The sequence below is a fragment of the Pleurodeles waltl genome, chromosome 5, assembly GCF_031143425.1.
Source record: "Pleurodeles waltl isolate 20211129_DDA chromosome 5, aPleWal1.hap1.20221129, whole genome shotgun sequence".
Classification (NCBI taxonomy): Eukaryota; Metazoa; Chordata; class Amphibia; order Caudata; family Salamandridae; genus Pleurodeles; species Pleurodeles waltl.
The window spans coordinates 416,079,486-416,101,440 of record NC_090444.1 but is presented as its reverse complement, the minus strand read 5'-3'; positions in this window follow the sequence as shown (position 1 = coordinate 416,101,440).

The window sequence follows — 21,955 nt, the reverse complement described above, 5'->3', positions numbered from 1 at the left end:
CTGCGACGTCTTTCATTCCATCTTGCAGGTTGGTCTTGGTGCTGGTGGGGTCCTTGGTGAGGGAAAGTATCAGCTGAGTGTCGTCGGCATAGGAGGTGATGTTGATGTTGTGTTTGCGTACGATGTCGGCGAGGGTGCTCATGTAGACATTGAAGAGAGTCAGGCTGAGCGAGGAGCCTTGTGGGACGCCGCAGATGATCTCGGTGGGGTCTGAGAGGAAAGGTGGGAGGTAGACTCTTTGGGAGCGGTTGGAGAGGAAGGAGGTGATCCAGTCCAGGGCCTGTCCTTGGATCCCGGTGGAGCGGAGGCGGGATATTAGGGTTCGGTGGCAGACGGTGTTGAAGGCAGCGGAGAGGTCGAGGAGGATGAGGGCGACTGTTTCTCCGTTGTCCATCAGAGTTCTGATGTCGTTTGTGACTGAGATGAGGGCGGTTTCTGTGCTGTGGTTGGCTCAGAATCCGGACTGAGAGGGGTCGAATAGGTTGTTGTCTTCAAGGAAGTTGGTAAGTTGCTTGTTGACGGTCTTCTCTATGACTTTGGCAGGGAAGGGGAGGAGCGAGATGGGGTGGAAGTTCTTCAGGTCGCTGGGGTCCGCCGTAGGTTTCTTCAGTAGGGCGTTGACTTCTGCATGTTTCCAGCTCTCGGGGAAGGTGGCAGAAGCAAACGAGCTGTTGATGATGGTCTGGAGATGTGGGGCGATGATGTCGTCGGCTTTGTTGAAGATGAAGTGTGGGCAGGGGTCCGAGGGGGCACCGGAGTGGATGGAGTTCATGGTGGCTTTGGTCCCTTCCGTGTTGATGTGAGTCCAGGCGTTGAGGGTGATGGCTGGGGTTGTAGGTTCTGTGGTGGTTCGCTGGGTCTGGTGTCCCAAGCTGTCGTGTAGGTCGGTGATCTTACGATGGAAGAAGGTGGCGAGGGAGTTGCAGAGGTCTTGTGGGGGCGTGATGGCGTTGGCGTTAGGGTTGGAGAGCTCTTTGACAATGTTGAAGAGTTCTTTGCTGTTGTGAGTGTTCTTGTCCAGTCTGTCTGTGAAGGAATTTCTTTTGGTGGCACGGATCAGTTGGTGGTGTTCGCGGGTAGCGTTCTTGAGGGCAGCCATGTTATCTGCGGTGTGGTCCTTGCGCCAGGCTTTCTCGAGGGTGCGGCAGGTTTTTTTAGATTCCTTGAGGGTGTCTGTGAATCAGAGAGGTTTTTTGGTGTTGGTATGTCTTGGGAGGCGTCTGAGGGGAGCGAGGTTGTCTGCGCAGTTGGTGATCCAGTGCCTGAGGCTTAGGGCTGCGTCGTTGGGGTCTGTGGAGAAGGTGGGTTGGTTGTTGCTGAGAGTGGAGAGAAGCTGTTCCGTGGGGATTTTGTTCCAATGTCGGCGTGGGATGGGTTGTGTGCGGAGGTGGCGAGTCTCGCGTCGGAAGGTGAAGTGGACACATCTGTGGTCGGTCCAGTGTATTGCGGAGGAGTGGCTGAAGGATACGTGGTTGCTGCCGGAGAAGATGGGGTCAAGCGTGTGTCCGGCGGTGTGGATGGGGGTGTTCACCAGTTGCTTGAGACCGATGTTGGCGAGGTTGTCAAGCAGGTCGGTGGTGTTGGGTCGTTGTTCTGTTCCAGGTGGAAGTTGAGGTCACTGAGGAGCATGTAGTCCGGCGAGGCAAGGGCGTGAGGGGAGATGAAGTCAGTGATAGAGTCGCTGAAGAGGGCGCGTGGTCCAGGGGGTCTGTAGATGAGAGTTCCTGGGAGGGTGGTCCTGGGGTCGATGTGGATCTGGAAGTGCAGGTGTTCGGCAGCGAGGGGGGTGTCTTCGGTGGAGTTGGTGACGTTGATGGAGTCCTTGAAGTCGCTGGCGATTCCTCCTCCAACTTGGTTGGTGCGGTCTCTCCTGGAGATCTTGTAGCCGTCGGCGATGGCTATGGCGATGTCGGGGCCGTAGATGCGTTCATCCAGGTCTCAGTGATGAAGGCGACGTCCAGTGCGGTGGAGTCCAGGAGGTCCCATAGTTCAACGGCGTGCTTGTGGACGGAGCGTGCGTTGATCAGGATGCATTTGAGGTGGTTGTTGGCGCGTGGGCTGGCGGGCGTGGTGGTTTCGCGGTGGAAGGTGAGTTTGCAGGTGTGACATGTGAAGGGTCCGTGGGTACATTTCGGGTTGGCTTGGAAGCAGGTGCTGGAGCGCCCCGGGTTGAGGGTGTGGAGGGTGATGGGGTCGTAGCGGTGCTGCAGGGTTTGGGAGTGCTGGGGGCCAGGGGTCGTGGCGCTGGGCGCAGTCCAGGCGCGGACGGGCGCAGACGGGCTTGCCTTTGGCGCGCCAGCGGCGCGGCCACGCAGCGGCCACCATAAGAGGGAGGAGGGGGGGAGGAGGGATCAGCTGGGGGTGGGAAGCGGGAGGGGGCGACGAATGGGAGCAGGGGGGGCGGGGCCGAGCAGGAGGTGGCGGCGGGAAAGCGGAGGGTGGGGGGTCAGGTAGAGGGGAGGGGAGAAAAGAAAGGGGAGGGGGTTAAAGGTGGAGGGGAGTAAGGAAGAAAGATAGGGGAGGGGGGGTTACAGAGGTGGAGGGGAGTAAGGAAGAACAGAGAGAAGAGTCAGGAACAGAAGAACAGAGGAGAGAAGAGTCAAGAACAGAAGAACAGAAGAGAGAAGAGTCAAGAACAGAACAGAAGAGCCAAGAAGAAGGGTAAAGAAGAAGAGGAGAGAGGAGTCAAGAACAGGAGAACAGAAGAGAGAAGAGCCAAGAAGAAGGGTATAGAAGAAGAGGAGAGAGGAGTCAAGAACAGAAGAACAGAAGAGAGAAGAGCCAAGAAGAAGGGTAAAGAAGAGGAGGAGAGAAGAGTCAAGGAAGAGGAGTCAGGCAGAAGAGGAGAGACCTGAGAAGCAGAGGATAAGAAGAACACAGATGAAGAAAACAGAAGAAGGACAAGGAAGAAGAGAGAACACGCAGGACGGGGTGCAGGGAAGAAAGAAGAACACAGATGAAGAACACAGATGAAGAAAGAACACGCAGGTCGGGGTGCAGGGAAGAAAGAAGAACACAGATGAAGAACACAGAAGAAGAAAGAAGAAAGAACACGCAGGTCGGGGTGCAGAGGAGAAAGAAGAACACAGATGAAGAACACAGAAGAAGAACACGCAGGATGGGGTGCAGGGAAGAAAGAAGAACACAGATGAAGAACACAGAAGAAGGACAAAGATGAAGAAAGGAGCAGGAAGAGAACGCGGTGAGGAAGAGGAGCGGGGCCGAGGAAGAGCAGAAACACGCAGCAAGAGGGCTGCAGAAGAGGAGCAGAGAGCGAAGGGAAGAAGGACAGCAGAGGTGCGGAGAGAGGTAGGAGAGGAGAGCGGAAGGCAGAAGACAGAGGTACAGGAGAAGAGGTGAGTAGCGCGGGGCTGGGCGAGGGGCTGGGCGGGGGAGTACTTACTGTTTTTAGCAGGTCTTGCTGGGAGGTGTCAGGAGCCTGGGCTGGTGGAGCTGCAGCGGCAGGGGGAGCGACCTACCCTCGGGACCCCATCCCAGGTAAGTCAGGTAAGTATTGGTAAGTATTTTTTATGGTTTTTTTTAAATGCCATCAAGGGCCCTAACTTTGGGCCCCCTGCATCGCACAGGGTGCAATGGTCAGGCCCAGGGGACACTAGTCAGTCAAAAGAACTTTATTTGGCAATTGCCATAAAAGTGCATACAAAGACACATATTATGAATCTGTAAATAATATAAAACACAAATAAAAACTATAAAAACTATTTCTAAAAACACCATGTAAACATCTGATCTAAAAAACCCTTGACATGTAACAAAAGAGTATACTAAAACATAATTAAGAATAGCAAAAACACAAAATTTACAGATATTATCTCAGAATAGAAATCTCTCACAAAACATAGAAATTAAAATGGAGTAGACCTTTTCCTAATACTTAAAGAAGCTGTAACAAAATTTAGTACGTGATGACAAGTTTGGATATCTGGCAGTCTCTGAAAATATAATAGAGCTTCCTTATAATGGATAGGTCTAAGATAACATAAAATGGGTAAAATAAAAGCCTTTCTAGGAACAGCATATAGAGAACAAAAGAGAAACAAATGTGAGGTACTCTGCTTTGATTTGGAATCGCAGGGAGGTAAGTCCTTTTTCCAAAAACATGGTTTGGGAAAGGCTACCTTAAAATGAATCAAATTAAATCTAAAAAATGTTAAAAGAGAGGTTATTTTAGAACTTGAAAACCAGATCAAATAAGGTTCAAGACATGGGGCAGTTACAATCCGGATATAGGGATCGAAAGATTTCAGTTTTAGGGAGTCATAAAATCTCGACTCTGATATGTGCTCAAAATAAGTTGACTTGAAGACAGACCTAGAGTATGTGGTTAACAATTGGGGTTCTTAAAACATATATCTGAGCCCTTGCTTCTCAAAGGAGTTTTGCAGGAACACAAGCCAGGGAATCCTATTTGAGTTGTCCAATTGTAAGCAATCAGAAATACAGTCTTGAACAAGTTTTGCCGCAGGGTTCAGCCAGCATCTAATCCAGAGCAGTAAAGGAGCGATAGAGACCCTGTCCTCCAAAAAACGTTGACCAATTTCCTCATTACTGATGATGTTTGCTATACATTTTGGAACCGTCAGTAGTCTGCGCAGGAATTTATTTTCAGCACTTTGGAGAGAGGGTATTTTGTTACAGCCCCAAACTCCTGCCCCGTATAGGACTGCTGCAACACACTTGGAGTTATAAAGTGTTTTAATCTGTGCAAGGGGTCTGTGACCCAATTTACTAGTAAAGCGGAAAATCACTTCATTATTCCTTGTCAACTGTTGGAACTTGAAATTAATGTGAGTCTTCCAGCACAAAGAAGAACTCATATACATCCCTAAGTAACACTTTTTTTTAAACTTTTTTAAAATATGTCCTCCCATAATAAATTGTTTAGACTTTGTCTTACGTGGGCCACAGGTCATGACAAAAGTCTTAGGGTAGTTTACTTTCAAATCAAGGTCCAACATAAAATTGTAAAATAGGTCCAAAAGTCCCTGTAAACCATTTGCGGTCAGAGCGATTAAAACTGCATCATCAGTATATAATAAAACTGGAAGCGATCTCTGGCCCATCTTTGGTACATCCTTTCCATGTTTTACCAGCGAATCATAAAGCCCATTTATATATATCAAGAAAAGAAAAGGCGCTAGGATACATCCCTGTCTTACGCCCCTTGTTGACGGAATAGGAGAAGTTCTCTGACCACATAAACCAGTCTGAACTGAAAACGTTAAATCTGTATGTAGGCGTTTAATAAGCTCCAAAAGGGACGTATCACAACCTAAAGCTCCCAGAATTTGCCATAACTTCAACCTATTAACCATATCAAAAGCACTGGTTAAATCAATAAATGCCATATGAATAGACTCTTTTTTAGCTGTCACGTATTTACTAAGTATCAGATGCAGATTTAAAACTTGCTCAACTGTGCCTTCACCGGGTCTAAAACCAAATTGAATTGGGTATAAAATCTGGGCCTCAGTCACCCAGTCTTCTAAATGAGATAAGATCACACTTCCTAGAATCTTTGCCGTTGAATCAATAGGAGAAATTGGTATGTAACAGGAAGGATCTTGTCTGTTTCCTTTTTTGAAGATGGGAACAATGATAGCCGATTTCCATGAAATAGGTACGTTACTATTTACCACGCTATTCAACACATTTGTAACTAAAGGGCCCCAAAGGTCAATTTCAGATTTTAAAAGATCAGTGGGGACCCCGTCAGGGTCAGGAGCCTTTCCTTGCCTTAGCCGATTAATGGCGCTTAGGACCTCATAGAGATCAAAGGTAATATCTAAGTCCTTGATGTTAGAGTCTGATATAGAATATGCAGTAAGGTTATCTTCTATAAACGGGTTCTCATTATCATCGTTTCCTGGGCAAAATACTTTCCTAAAATGGTTCACCCATACGTCCTCTGCAATGAGACAATCATCGGCCTTAGTGTTGTTATCTGAAAAGTAAGGATGATTTATCACCTTCCAGAATTTAGAAGTGTCCTTCAGCTCAGAGGCAGACAGAAGATCATCCCAAGCCTTAGACCTAATTTCTGATTTCCTTTTTTCAAGCGCAGCCTTGTAATCGGCTCTAGCTAGTTTAACTAGTTGGTGGGAGGGGTGAACTGCTTTAGGAGCATCTTTAAGTTTTTTATGAGCAGAAGAGCACACAGAATCAAACCATCTATGGACCACTGGCCCTTCAAGGGCCTATCCACCACCAAGGCTTGCGAGATATCAGTACTTAAAGATTCAAATTCATGAACTATACATTCAGGATCTAACTGATGAGACAGACACATGTTAATAGAGTCAGACCTAGTTCTTACAATTTCCTGATTAAATAATTTAGGATTTATTTTGTCCCATTTTAAGCGTAAACCGCAATTTGGATTGTAGACAATACTAGCTCTCAAACTTTTATTACTTGGAACCTGGTTAATATTTAAATCCAAATTAATGCTGAGGGGATTATGGTCACTGGCGCAGTGAGGCGTGATCTTAAATTCTTGAATTAGATGATAATCAGAGGAGCCAATAAGTATATAAACAATGGTGCTCCCCTTCGGTTTCCCTGTGAAGGTTGGCATATTACAGGCGTCAGCAGGCAGTTTCTCCGTAACGTGTACCAAATCAAACTTACATATAAAATAGTTTAGGGCATCTCCTTCAGCAGTGTGAGTGAAATGGATTGATGACTCTCTGCCCTCACCAGGGAAGGCACACAGTTCCATGAGTTCCTTGCTACACAAAGGAGTGTTGAAATTCCCCACCCATAGTATTATTAGATCGCTATCCTGTAAAACATTTGATGAATCAATGAAGTCTGCTGCCTCCTCCAGGCATCCCATAAGGAGACCCCGGGGGATATTATTATAAAAAATTTTAATCAGAATATCTTTTTGTCCACTTATAGATACTAAAACGACCATAAAATGAGGGGAAGACCAGATTAAGGACACATTTAATAAAGGGAGATGTAAGGATACAAGAGCTAAAAGGCCGCCACGTGCTCTCCCCATTGGGGAGGATATAGCCGGCTGACACAGAGAAGTAAAACCATTCAGAAGGAGCATATCCTTAGACCAAGTGTCCTGTAGACAAATTATGTCATAAGAAGAAATAAGGCTCCTCCAATTCGAGTTGTCAGCTTTAGACCGCAACCCCGCTATATTCCACCTAAGCAGAGTTAGTGGTCTAAACCCAGGACATGGTGTTATAACTCCGGTATTTATAGGAGTTTGCAAATCCACTACAAACTTTCCTGCATCCCAAGTACATTCATTGTGAACATTCCCAGCTATTGATCTCGCCATATTAATAGGGCAGGGGTAAACCGTAGCCGTCAGTCAATCGTTCTCATCAAGATAATTGAGAGCCGAAAACCGATTGCTAGTGGGTACATTTACCTGCAGTTGGGACCTTACTGGGTCAGGTGTGTGGGTTCTTAGGTTAGTAGCGGAGCAATGTGGTAGGAGCGCGGGGTCATAAAATTGACATAGGGGATGTATTTGGATCCTATTACATGACCTATTGCATTGTTCAGAGTTGGTCAAAAAATAGTCCACTGAACAAGAATTTGAAAAATTGAAGACAACATAATCTCCCTCCTCCATTTTCTTTGAATATCCAACCCTCCTCACTCTGCGGGCCATAAGAATCTTATCATTATGATGAAAATTAGGTTTAATATTAGATTTCAACCAGTGACCAGCTTTCCTGATTAGGGATTGGGTATCTTCTAATTTAGAACTCACTAAAGGGGGAGCATTTGATAGAACCAATACATATGGATTGCAATCTGGAGGTAGATGTAAAGAATCTGCATGTTTTGTAGGTTTATTATGACCCATAACCTGCAACCTGGAGGAACAAACTTCCCTGGTCAACCCCTGTGCAGAATCGTCAGGTAAGTTTCCTTGGCCAGAAACGGCCTGTAGATTGGGCGAGGGATTACTTGCTCCTTGGTGTAACGAAGTAGATAGGGGGTTGGTTTGGTGAACCGGGTCTTGGCTGGGAGATTTTCCCGTACTTACTAATCCTGGCTTAAGTAAATGAGATAAAGTACTAGTCACATCACTACAAATGCAATCAAGCTTCCTAGTAATCATTGTGATAAGTTTCGCCTCTAAGGTTGCACAAAAAGATTTGAGTATAGAAACTATACTACTTGTAAAATCTTCAGGGGCATCCTTTCTCAGAAAACATTCAGGAGTGGAAACCAGGGAAGCTGGATCTTTAGCACTTAAAACCAAAAGGGTGGATGTTCTCTTTTTAGGGCCCAAAGCCTTTTTTGTATTTTTAGACTTTTTCCCAGCTCTCCTCTTCTTCAGAGGAGGAGAATCAACCTGAGAACAAGAGCTTTCCAGAGGTGGATTAACAAATGGGGTAGGAGAATTGTTTAAATCTGTGGGAGGAAGTATATCACGGCTCAACTGTATAATACTAGAAGGCAGGGCCGTTAGTAAGGGCCCGGTTCTTGAATTAGTGTTTATATGAACAATAGGTTCCAAAGGGGGCTGCTGAACAGTACTTTGGACAGCCCCAATCCTTTCTTCTACTTGCTCTAGTTCAGATTCAATGGCCCCCATCACAGAGGATAAATAGCTAGTAATGGAGGACTGGAGAGAGCTGGGCCCACCTTCCCCCTTTTGCAAGTTAATCTTTCTCTTCCCCATTATAGATGACGGTTTCCCACAGCACCTTTAACAACTTCCAAAAGAATTTACCGCAAAACGGGAGGAAGAAATGTTAGAGGGGGGGCCCAGCCCAGCCTCTTCCGGTCGATAACGGGCAAAGGACGGGCCCGCCCTTGCCAAAGCGCGGGAGCGCTACGATGAATTTAAAGGGCTCATGCCCTTTTGGATTGCTGCCGCCTCCTCCCAAAGCGCGTCCCGCGAGGCGGGAGCACTACGTTGAATTTAAAGCTCTCCTGCCCTTTTGGATTGCTGCCGCCTCCTCCCAAAGCGCGGGAGCGCTACGTTGAATTTAAAGGGCTCCTGCACTTTTGGATTGCTGCCGCCTCCTCCTAGTCATTGGGGTAGTGAGCATGACTCCTGTCTTTCCTAAGACAGAAGTCATGTTTTTGGTGGTTGTGCGCCAGGAAATGCTGCTAATCTAGTTAGAGGCATTTTTTTTGCCTCTAACCAGGCTAGCGTAATTTTCTGATGCACAACCCCCTCCTTCCCTACCGCCGCCCCCACCCGGCTAGCATCTTCTTCTAAGACGCTAGCCAAAGTTGAGCACCGGCTTGCGCCATTCAATAAATACAGCACCAGGCAGGCATTGTTAAATGACGCAAGGCGACGCTAAACATTTTGCTTCAAAACTGCATTAGAACAGTTTTGCAGCAAAAAGCATGAATATGGGTCCAAATGTTTCAGGCCTTTAGTTATGCTAACTTAATATGGCACTGAATGCACATTTGAAATACATGATTATAAGTGCATCTTGCAATTATATATGGAAACAAGAAAATAAACGAAACGTGATTATATGGAGTTTCACCATAATACCATGATCAGAGTACTTAAGTATAAATGTGCACGAGTACTACATTTCAGCATGATAAAGTCACACATTAGATCACACACATATATGTGAATTTCTAATCTTCTACTGTGAATGCACCTCCAGTAGTACGATTTAGGTGCTACACTTTACATTAGTAACGTTAAGACACACAATCTATGCATTGTTGGTTACATTGTTATGCCACTCCGGTAACAGATGATAGAGCAACAAAATTAGACATTATCACTGCTTTGCCATGTACTGCTCGTGTGGCTATTTCCTGGCAGTACAGGGAGTTTCTTTTCAGTGACTGCATATGGGTTTTGTTCAGTTGAAGGGATCCTGTTACCAGTCCAATCTACCTCACCAGTGCTTTTGGATTTTACCACCTCTCACCAATCTCACCCCACCATTGGGTGTTTTCATTCATTAGTTTGCTCAGGCTCTGGGACTTCTAGGGGTAAGTTGGGGTATGGAGGATTTTGAGCTAGCCTCTGTTCTTCATGCAGAAGGTTCTCTTCTCTCTACTCAGTGGTCTGCTGGCCTGTGGTTTTGCCTTCTGATGCTTGGGTCAGGCACCTAGCTCCATGTGTCATGGGTCTTGACCTAGGTCTGGGGTTGTCATGTGACAAACTCGTACCCTGAAAGTTGTAATTTTGGGGCACTTTCAAAGAGAGCAAAACACCTACTTACATTGATTTACGTATTTAAAGGCTCAAAGCAGTGTCCGGTGTGGCATGACCAAACTTGGCCTGCCTGCTGTGGCATTGAACTGCATGTGTGCTGTGCACCAATCTATTTTCCTTCATCTACGGGTCATGTCCTGAATAAGAATGGTACATGTTTGTATTATAGTCGGGACCATTTTCTCTCTGGCATTGAGGCAGTACATTTCAGTGTCAGTGATGATTCATTGTTACACTGAAACTTCCTCCCAGGTTTTCTCAGCCTGAATGATTGTGACATTTCTCTTAACTATAAAACTGACCGGGGTCATCTATATTGTTCAGAGAAGCTGCTTATTTGTTACTTTCATGAGTTTTCACTGACAAATTCAGAGACTACAAGTATACATGAGGGTGAAAGAAATACATCAGGTTTATTCCTAAAACCTGTTGTTTGCAGGTATGTGTTTATGTGGGTAGCTAAATTGCCAGATCAACCCGTTCAGGCCACTTGCATCGCTTCCCTTTAGTTTCAACTTGCATACCCTAAAACATACATGCCAGTAGACCGAAATCAGACGGGAGACTCCCGATTTTGGAGCAAAAATATTTGTTTTTCAACTTCCCTGTTTAAAAATATTGGCATATATGCTAAAGCAACTAAAGCTCACATCCCTACCATGCAAAGTGTTGTCATCAATTATGTTCTTTCAAAGGTTGCAACAATCAGCAAGTAATCAGCAGCTCATAGTAATGGTGTTGGTTAAAGTTGCTTAGGACAACTGTAGGTGATGAATTTCAGTGTGTTCGTGTTAACTGATATTGTCACCTAACAATAACATCCCTTTAAAATTAGATTTTCTTCAGTGAATTTCTAAGGTTTATTTTAGATAAAGTAAGATAGTATTCCAATTCCTAATTATAAAGTCACTTTAACATTTGAATTTAGTTTTTTTTAACATAAAGTAAGGTGTGAATGACTGTGCAACCCCTGCAGGTGTCCAACCCCCTTCTGCACATGGTCTTTGACTTTGTGTGGCATGACTTTGGGCTCAAGACCTGAACACAGCCCTGTGCCCAACCCCCATGGGGTCCCTAACCCCTGCTGCACTGTGGTCGAGCCCCACACCTGAGCCCCAATGGCACAACCCCATTTTTAAAATATAATAATATAACAGACAGGACCAGTGGCTTTCTCAGGGGATGAGTACAAAAAAATGTATAAAGCAGACCTCTTGACTTTACCAAAAAGTCAACAATAATTTTAATCAAATGTATATTTTATAATTACATACATTGCAATGTTTAATAATATGTTTTGTCAAAAAATATTTTAAATAGAGCATTTTTAAAACAACTATAAACATGTGTGTGGAGTTTTTTAAAAATATTTTCCAGTCTACAAAATGTAGCCACAGAACTAACCACAAGCTTACAGCTCCAGCTCTGAGTGCTTTAAAAATAAAGTTAAGTTCTGCTGGGATCATGGATTAAATGACCCAGGCGACTTAATGTGATCTTTTTTAAAAATTTGCTAAGGGATGCTGAGCTCCCTGCAGCCCTCCACAATGTTAAACAAAATGCTGCATGGTGCCCCTAGCACCACTTAATTAAATAGCCCTGGTATGGCCACTACAGTTTTTTTATTTTTCATTTGTGTGGGTGTCCAAGTCCCACTCAGCTCACCCATACATTATGTACACTTTGGGGCCACAAGAGCAGTCCTTAGGCCCTGTGGCCCCTACTGGCTCCCCAGACAGCTCCTATTCTGGGTGCTGATGAGAGCTGCCCATTTGGTAATTACCATTGGTGCCCAGGTGCCACCAAAGAGAACTATACCTTTGCTAACAGTTAGGGGCCATGGAGGGCACCAAGCTCATCCAGTGTGCCAGCAGGAGCTGGCTCTATTACTTTGGTCCCGCGAGGGTGGGAGAAATTTTATTTCTGACCCCGCCTGGCAAGAACACACCTATTTTCCCTGCCCAGGAGAGTGCGCACAGGGAATAATATTTATACTCCCTGTGAGTGCATGTGCTTAACTACAAATTTTAGATGGTCAAGTTTCTAAATCGAACTTTCAAATATAGTCCCTATGTGCAGTCTTAGAAATTGGGTCTCTAATTGGCAGCGGTAGAAGGCATTGTGTAAAGTATCTATGGAACACTTAAACTACAGTAACACCGTGAAAGATACCACAAACAGACTCAACACCAGGTTAGGAAAATGGATTATGATTTTATAAATATAGCAAGACCAAACCAACAACAATCCAATAAATAGATCCTGAGATATGCAATTTTAAAGATTTAGGTGAAAATAGCATATAGAAGTTTTCTGGTCCGGCTAAACTCGGACAAAGTCACAAGTTCAGGCTGACCGCCATAGAGCACGCGCTGGCTACAGGGGCCCACTTGTGCCAGCTGAACTTTAAATTCTAGTGCACGGTCTGCACTGTGTTGCTTTGCAAGACTTTGCACTGCAACATGACAGTTCTGATGAAAAAACACAGAAGGCAGAGCACCCTTTGCCCATTTCCAGGGTCCAGATCTGGGGAGGCAGTACTTGGCAGGGTAGACTCACAGATGGCAGAGTCCAGGTGCTATCACAGCTGAGTTTCAGCAGTCTTTGATGTCCCTGAGACTGCAGATGAACAGAGGGCAAACCAACAAGCCCTCGGAGATTCTTGGTTGAAAGGATGTAAAGAACAAGTCCAGTACTTCTCACTACAGGACAGAAGTAGTAGGCAGCAGGCCAACACAACAGAGGAAACAGTAAAAATGGCAGTCACTCATAAAGCCGCAGCAGTAGAAGAACACAGCAATGCAGTTGCAGAGAAGCAGTCCCTCCTGCAGCACAGCAGTCTGTCCTCCTGGCAGAGTTTCCTTTGTTCCAGTGGAGATCTGATTTGGTGGGGTTTGGGGTCCAGTATTTATACTTTGGTGCTCTGGCTCTGGGAGGTGGGAGAAACTTCCATGGTTTCCTTTGAAATATACAGGTGCACTGGCTCTCTTGTTCTGGCTCCAATCTGACTGGAGTAACAATACAGGTTTGGTAAGCCCTATTTTGGGTAGACAGAACAAGTCTTTTCAGGTGTACGTGAGGCAGTGCTAAGCTCCACCCCATCAAGCCAGTTTTAAGGCCCATCAAGTCACATCTAAACTCCCATTGCGTGTGGCTGACTAGAGGGAATACACAAAGCCCAGCTGTCATCTACCCCAGACGTGTATTCGGAGAGAGGCAGAGTCACAAAATGGCTAGTGTAATAAAATGCCAACTTTCTAAAAGTGCGAATTTTAGACTTACAATTTAAAATCCGACTTTACGATAAGTTGTGATTTTAAATTGTGAGTTCAGAGACAGTAAACTCTACATTTCTATCTTTTCCCAATTGGGAAATACACTTAAAAGATATTTTAAGGTAATCCTAATGTTACCGTATTGGAGAGATAGGCCTTGCAACAGTGAAAAATGGTTCTAACAGTTGTGCACTACCAGGACATGCTAAACTTAAAAGTACATGTCCTACTTTTTAAATTCACAGCACCCTGCCTTTAGGGATAACTAGGGCCTAGCTTAGGAGTGACTTGTATGTAATAAAAAAGGAAGGTTTGGGCCTGGCAAGTAGTTGCACTTCAGGTCGTATTGGTAGTTTAAAACTGCACACACAGGCTCTGTAGTGACATCTGAGACATGTTTAAAGTGCTACTCCAGTGGGAAACATAATCAGAGCTGCAGGCCCACTAACAGTATCATTTAATTTACAGTCCCTGGGCACCTACGATGCACCTTACTAGGGACTTACAAGTAAATGAAATATGCCAATTGTGGATAAGCCATTATTACCATGTTTTAAGCAGAGTGCACATGCACTTATAACATGGTTGTTATGCCTTGAAAGGGTAACTACAGAACGATTCACTGTCTAGTAAATAATGGTTGAAACAATAATCAGAATTCAGACATGGGGGGTCATTACAACATTGGCGGTAAAAGCCGCATACCGCCGTGCAGAAGACCGCCAACACACCGCCGCAACCGCGGAATTCCGCCACGGTCATTATGACCCAAAGGCCGAAATCCGCCAAAATCTAGACACCCACGCAAGTCCGCCACACCAAAGGTCAGTGATAAACTGGCGATAACAAAACCTCCACTGTCACGCCAACAGGAATACACCCACACTATCACGACCCACGAATCCACGCGGCAGTCTTTCAACCGTGGTATTCCATTGGCGGTACACACTGCCGCGCTCAAAATACACACACATATAAAAAACACTACCACATTGGACAATTCAAAATACACACACCTGATACACATACACACACCACTCCCACACACCCAATACAATATAAAACACACACCCACATCACCCACAAACACTTACGACATCAATTGCGACTGAAGACCACAGAGAGACACCACCATCTACAAACCAGCATCCACAGGCACTCAACACCATCACTCACACAACATCCACGCACCTCACACAACACACTACTAAATATCACCCCACATATCACAACACACACCACCCCACACATCACCCACACCACCCCATGGCACGGCAAAGGCACCCCAGGTTCTCTGAGGAGGAGCTCATGGTCATGGTGGAGGAAATCATCCAGGTAGAGCCACAGCTATTTGGATAACAGGTGCAGCACACTTCATAGCTAGGAAGATGGAGCTACGGCGAAGAATCGTGGACAGGGTCAACGCAGTGGGACAGCACCAAGAAAGAGGGATGACATCAGGAAGAGGTGGAACGACCTACGGAGGAAAGGTGCGTTCCGTGGTCTCAAGACACCACATCGCGGTACAGAGGAATGGCGGCGGACACCCACCTCCTCCCCAACAACTAACAACATGGGAGGAGCAGGTCTTGGCTATTCTGCATCCTGAGGGCCTTGCAGAAGTACCTGGAGGAATGGACTCTGGTAAGGCAAATCTTTACTATTACATCCCCCACCCAACCTGCATGCCATCACATACCCCACCCTTGCCCTCACCCCATCACTCCTACTCCTCACACATGTCCCAATATCACAAACCACCCATCCCAAAATCAAGCCCTGCATGTAACACCAAAGCATGGACACCCATCACCAAAGCATGGCCACTGCACATACCCATACACCCCACTAAACCAACATCACACAAGGTCCTACACAGGAATGCAAGCACTGAGGTACACGGTCGCCCAACCATTGCACACCATGGCACACACAGATGCAATAATCATGCTTTTATGCCCCTGCAGGACCCCTACCCAACGTCACCGGACAGGAGGGTCCAGACATGTCCACTCCACCCACAGAAGAGGCCCACAGTGATGACAGAAGCTCTATCCAACTGGTTCTAGATGACCAGACCGGCCCATCTGGGACCTCGGGACAGTCGGTTCCCCTCACGCAGCCACAGGCCACTACAGAGCTTCCCCCCTCTGGAAATACCAGCACAGCACCCACCCAGCGGGTCCATTCCTCTGTCCCCAGGACACGTCAAGCAACAGTTTGTCCACCACTACAGGGAACCCAGGCTAACCCACCACCCCAACAACACCAGGGACCTGGGGGCAGTGGTAGTGGGCACACGGTTCAGGGGACAGGCCCAGGGAACCCACTCTCCACGAGGCCCTCTCCAACATCATGGGAGCCTACCACCATTCCCAGGAGAAGATGGAAACTGTACTTGCCAAATTTCAGGAGACCCAGCGGCTGCAGGAGGAACAGTATTTGGGCTTCAGGGAGGAACTCAAATCCTTCAATTGCATCCTGGGCACCATTGTAGGGGTGCTGAAGGAACTCCTCAACACCAGGAGGGACACTGTGGCACTACAAGGGCCCCCTGACACTAGCCTGGACGATGAACTGCCCACCACCTCCACCGGCGCTAGTGGACAGGAGGCACTGCCACAGGACCTCCACACCAGCACCCCACCCCCTGCAGAGGGAGAACCACCCCGCAAGCGGTCTCTGAGATCCAGGACAAAGATAGAGAACGGTGCCAAGAACCCTGCCAAGAAATGAGACCACCCTGATTGTCATCCTTCTGTCCCACCTTGTCACCCTGTCCATACTTAAACTGCCCCAGCTCCACTTCCTATGCCCCTTTGGACAATGCACCTGTGAGACTAATAGACTGGACTCTGCCATGGACACTCCTCCACCATCACCACTCACCATTTTACAACCCCCTCCAATATTGAGCACTTAAATAAACACCTTACAGCACAAAACAATCTGGAGTCTGTCTGTGATTTCAAAATATTGTATTAGCAATTACAGTGCCAAAATGCTCTTTCAAATGTAATGTCAACATACCTATGTCACACAGCTCTAGTCCATGAGGAAACAAAGCAGATGTCACACAGTGGGACCCACATCTGTGAAATCGTAAGGGAAAGGGTCAACTCAGTGACCATACACTGGGTGAAAATGACAGACAGTAGAGAGGTAGTAGATTTAAATTAGATGTAGCAGGTAGGTTTGTCTTCTTACCTGTGTCTCACTGGAAGTATTGCAGGATCACTGTGTTCCTGTTGTTGATGTCCTGTTCTTCTGCTTCCTCGTCTTCACTGTCCACAGGCTCCACAGCTGCCACAACACCTCCATCTGGACCATCCTCCTGCAGAAAAGACACCTGTTGTCTCAAAGCCAAGTTGTGAAGCATACAGCAGGCCACGATGATCTGGCACACCTTCTTTGGTGAGAAGAATAGGGAACCTCCTGTCATATGGAGGCACCTGAACATGGCCTTCAGGAGACTGAAGGTCCACTCTATAATCCTCCTAGTTCGCCCATGGGCCTCATTGTAGCGTTCCTCTGCCCTTGTCCTGGGATTCCTCACTGGGGTCAGTAGCCATGACAGGTTAGGGTAACCTGAGTCACCTGCAAATGGCGAGGGACAACTGTTAGATACACACTAACTCATAGGGACATCCACACACCCAGACAACTATTCCCACTGATTTGGGTCCAGGTGCTCACCTAACAGCCACACACAGTGCCTCTGTAGTTGCCCCATCACATAAGGGATGCTGCTATTCCGCAGGATTTAAGCGTCATGTACTGAGCCAGGGAATTTGGCACTCACATGGGAGAAGTACTGGTTTGCCAAACACACCATCTGCACATTCATCGAATGGTAACTCTTCCGGTTTCTGTACACCTGTTCACTCCTGCGGGAGGGTACCAAGGCCACATGTGTCCCATCAATTGCACCTATGATGTTGGGGATATGTCCCAGGGCATAAAAGTAACCTTTCAATGTACGCAATTCCTCCACCTGAGGGAAAACGATGTAGCTCTGCATGTGTTTCAGCAGGGCAGACAACACTCTGGACAACACGTTTGAGAACATAGGCTGGGACATCCCTGATGCTGTGGCCACTGTTGTTTGAAAAGACCCACTTGCTAGGAAATGGAGTACTGACAGCACCTGCACTAGAGGGGGGATTCCTGTGGGATGGCGGATTGCTGACACCAGGTCTGGCTCAAACTTGGCACACAGTTCCTGGATTGTGGTACGATCAAGCCTGTAGGTGATGATCACATGTCTTTCCTCCATTGTCAATAGGTCCACCAGCGGTCTGTACACCAGAGGATGCCACCCTCTCCTCACATGCCCCAGCGGATGGTGCCTACGGAGGAGAGCAGCGAGCACAGAGTCAATCAAATCAGAGGTACGGAAACACAGCTTACTCTGAACATATTCATAAATTGAAATTTGCCTGTATGAGTGGTAAGGCAAGGCCTAGGTATGTGTGACACAGTAAAAAATAAAGCCATGTGGGCCCCTGAAATGGCGGCTGCCTGACCTGTAAGGTGGGACAAGGGGATATGAGGTAACTGCGCTGGCGTTGTACACCGTCGCGGTAGGCGGTCGAAGACCGCGGCGCAATGCTGCATTGGTTAACATTGGACTTGGACCCTGTGGGTCCCAGGAGCCAATGACGATGCACGCCGGCGGTGACGGTACACACCGCTGCGGACGTGACTGCCATTTTCTCTCTGTTCAATCACTCGATAACTGATCTTCGACAGGAGAGGATCTACACTGCAAGTGCTGCTGTGATCTCAGTCTGGAAGAGACAATGGCTCGTGTGTCTGGGGAAAGGGCCCCTGCTTTCAGCACGGAGGAGTTGGAAAAACTAGTGGATGGGGTCCTCCCCCAGTACACGCTACTCTACGGTCCTCCAGATAAACAGGTAAGTACACTGTGAGCATGCTGTATGGGCAATGCCTGTGTGGAGTGGTGTGGATGAAAGATAGGGGGGGTGAGAATGAGGCGTGCATGAAACGACGGTGAGTGCATGTGCGTCATGGCAAGGGTAGGCATGCGGGCCAATGACTGTGACGGTGCAGTTGGTAATTACTATTCTTTTTCCCTGTACAATTCCTGTAGGTCAGCACCCACCAGAAGAAGGACATCTGGCGTGCCATCGCCAAGGAAGTCCGGACACTGGGGGTCTACCACAGACGGAGAACCCACTGCCGGAAAAGATGGGAGGACATTCGCCGCTGGAGCAAGAAGACGGCGGAGGCCCAGCTGGGGATGGCCTCCCAACGTGGGAGGGGTGCCCGTCGCACCATGACCCCCCTGATGTTCACGATCCTGGCGGTGGCATACCCGGAGTTGGATGGGCGCTTGAGGGCATCACAGCAGCCACAAGAGGGTGAGTACACTCTCATTCTGCTGATTCAGCGCGCATTGGAGGTGTCTGGGTGGGAGAGGTGGGCTGTGGGTTCCCTTAGGCCAGGGCGAGTTTGGTAGTTAAGTTCCCTTCTTCATCCAGGCCCTGTGGCACCCCACCCCACCTGTGTACAGTGCCAACTACACCTAGTCAGGCTCCTGTGACATCCATGTGTGCATAAATCAGCTATAGCCCTGTAACCTATGTCCCAGGGATTGAATAGTGGCCCCCAAGTGCGTGGCGTAGTGCAGGGGACTTCTGTGTCTGTTGTATCCGCCAACTGTAGCGGTATTGCATGCACTGAACATGTCTTTCTTCTGTCTTCCCCCCCCATTTTTGTGGTCTCCCTGTTCTTGTGTGCATTAGCACCATCAGGCGGAGGAGCAGTGGCACTGGAGCAGGAGGGAGCTGCATCCCACATGGCCCTGGAGGGCGAGACTACGGACTCCGAATTCACCAGTGGGACGGAGGGCGAGGGGAGCTCCACGGCGGGGACAGGAGCTGACACCAGCGAAACAGACTCCTCCTCTGATGGGGGCTCCCTTGCGGTGGCGGCCCCATCTGTGCCCCCGCATAGACAGGTACAGCCGCCCTACCAGCACTGCCCTCCCAGCAGCCCCTCAGCTTTTACCCCGTGCCCGCTCCCCCAGGAGGGTGGGCATCACCTTCGCCCCAGGCACTTCAGGCCCTGCCCCAGTCACCCCTGCTGCCCTCAGTGAGGAGGCCATTGACCTCCTCAGGTCCCTCACTGTTGGGCAGTCTACCATTTTGAATGCCATCCAGGGTGTAGAGAGGCAGTTGCTACAAACCAATGCATTCCTGGAGGGCATTCACTCTGGTCAGGCAGCCCTTCAGCGAGCTTTTCAGACTCTGGCCTCAGCACTGATGGCAGCCATTGTCCCTGTCACTAACCTCCCCCCTCCAACTTCCTCCACCCAGATCCACACCCCCGTACCTCAGCCTATCCCAAGCACACCATCAGACCAGCATGCACACACCTCAACACACAAGGGAAGCTCTGGCATCCCACAGGCACTCACGCAAGCATCACACACATGCAGACACACCAACATCCACTGCCTCCACTGTCTCCCCCTCCTCCTCGTCTCCCTCCTCCCTCCCTGTCTCGTCTCCACTCACACCTGCATGTACTACATTCTCAGCCACTATGTCCATCATCAGCACACTCACCACCACACCCGCTCACGTGCAGTCACCACCCCCACTACCATTCACACATCCCCTGTGTCCTCTCCAAGTGTGTCTGTGAGGCCACCTCCCAAGGTACACAAACGCAGCCACACACCCACCCAACAGCCATCCACGCACCTTCACCCAAAGTCACCAAACAGACACCTCCTACAACCACTACCTCTTCCTCCACTCCTAAACCCCCTCCAGCTACCCGTCCCAGTGTGTCCCAAAAACTTTTCCTGTCCAACCTTGACCTCTTTTCCTCACCTCCCCCACCCCTTTAGTCTCCTAGGGCCCGACTCTCCGGGTCCCAACCTAGCACCTCAGCCACAACATCGGCGGGACCAGGGGTGCCGGTAGTCACCAGATTATGGAATGCACCAGGCAGCAGGGCAGCCAGTGTGGCAAGGAGCCAGAGCACGGACAGTCCCCCACCTGTCAAGCATCAAAAGTTGGCCAGTGCCCGGCGGGAGAGGGTTTTCAAGTGTTTCCAGTGGGTGGTTTGCCCACTGTTCAATCCTGGGGAGTGCAAAGCCACAGTCTCTCAAGTCTCACAAGTGGGTGGTTTCCCCACTGTTCAATCCTGGGGAGTGCAAAGCAACAGTCTCTCAAGTCCTTCCAGTGGGTGGTTTGCCCACTGTTCAATCCTGGGGAGCGCAAAGCCACAGTCTTTCAAGTCTCACAAGTGGGTGGTTTGCCCACTGTTCAATCCTGGGGAGTGCAAAGCCAGTCTCTCAAGTCTCTACAGTGGGTGGTTTGCCCACTGTTCAATCCTGGGGATTACAAAGCCACAGTCTCTCAAGTCAATAACATTCTCCACTGGTTCTGGAGGGGGCTTTGTGCCCAGAGTGCTTCATCCTGCCAAGGACAGAGGTAGTGGATGTAAATCTCCACTGGTTCTGGAGTGGGCTTTGTGCCCAGAGTGCTTCATCCTGCCAAGGAGAGAGGTGGTGGATGTAAATCTCCACTGGTTATGGAGGGGGCTTTGTGCCCAGAGTGCTTCATCCTGCTTGTGGCGGTCTCAGTAGCATCAGAGCTTTTGGTGCTCATTGTCCTGCGGTGCTGATGGTGGCGGTGTCCTGTTCAGCGGTGCTTGTGGCGGTCTTGTCCTGTTAAGCGGTGCTGGTGGCGGCGGTGTCCTTGGCAGCGGTGCTTGTGGTGGCGGTGTTCTTGGCAGCGGTTCAGCTGGTGGCGGTCTTGTCCTGTTCAGCGGTGCTGGTGGCGGCGGTGTCCTGTTCAGCGTTGCTAGTGGCGGCGGTGTCCTTGGCAGCGGTTCAGCTGGTGGTGATCTTGTCCTGGCCGGCGGGGATGATAGCGGTCGCCTCCTGGCCAGCGGGGCTGCTGCTGGCAGTCCTGTCTGTGGCAGCGGGGCTGCTGGCGGTCTTCTTCTGGGCACTGTGACTGATGCTGGCGGTCGCATCCTGGGCAGCGGGGCTGCTGCTGGTGGTCCTGTCTGTGGCAGCGGGGCTCCTGGCGGTCTTCTCCTAGGCAGTGTGGCTGATGCTGGTGGTCGCCTCCTGGGCAGCGGGGCTGCTGCTGGTGGTCCTGTCTGTGGCAGCGGGGCTGCTGTCGGTCTGCTCCTGGGCAGCGGGGCTGCTGCTGGCAGTCCTGTCTGTGGCAGCGGGGCTGCTGGTGGTCTTCTCCTGGGTAGCAGGGCTTCTGCTGGCAGTCCTGTCTGTGGCATCGGGGCTGCTGGCGATCTGCTCCTGGGCAGTGTGGGTGATGCTGGTGGTCTGCTCCTGGGCAGCGGGGCACCTGCTGGCGGTCCTGTCTGTGGCAGCGGGGCTGCTGGCGTTCTTCTCCTGGGCATCAGGGCTGCTGGCGGTCTTCTCCGCCGTGCTGATCTTCCCAGACTTGCCGGTTTTACTGTGTCCCTT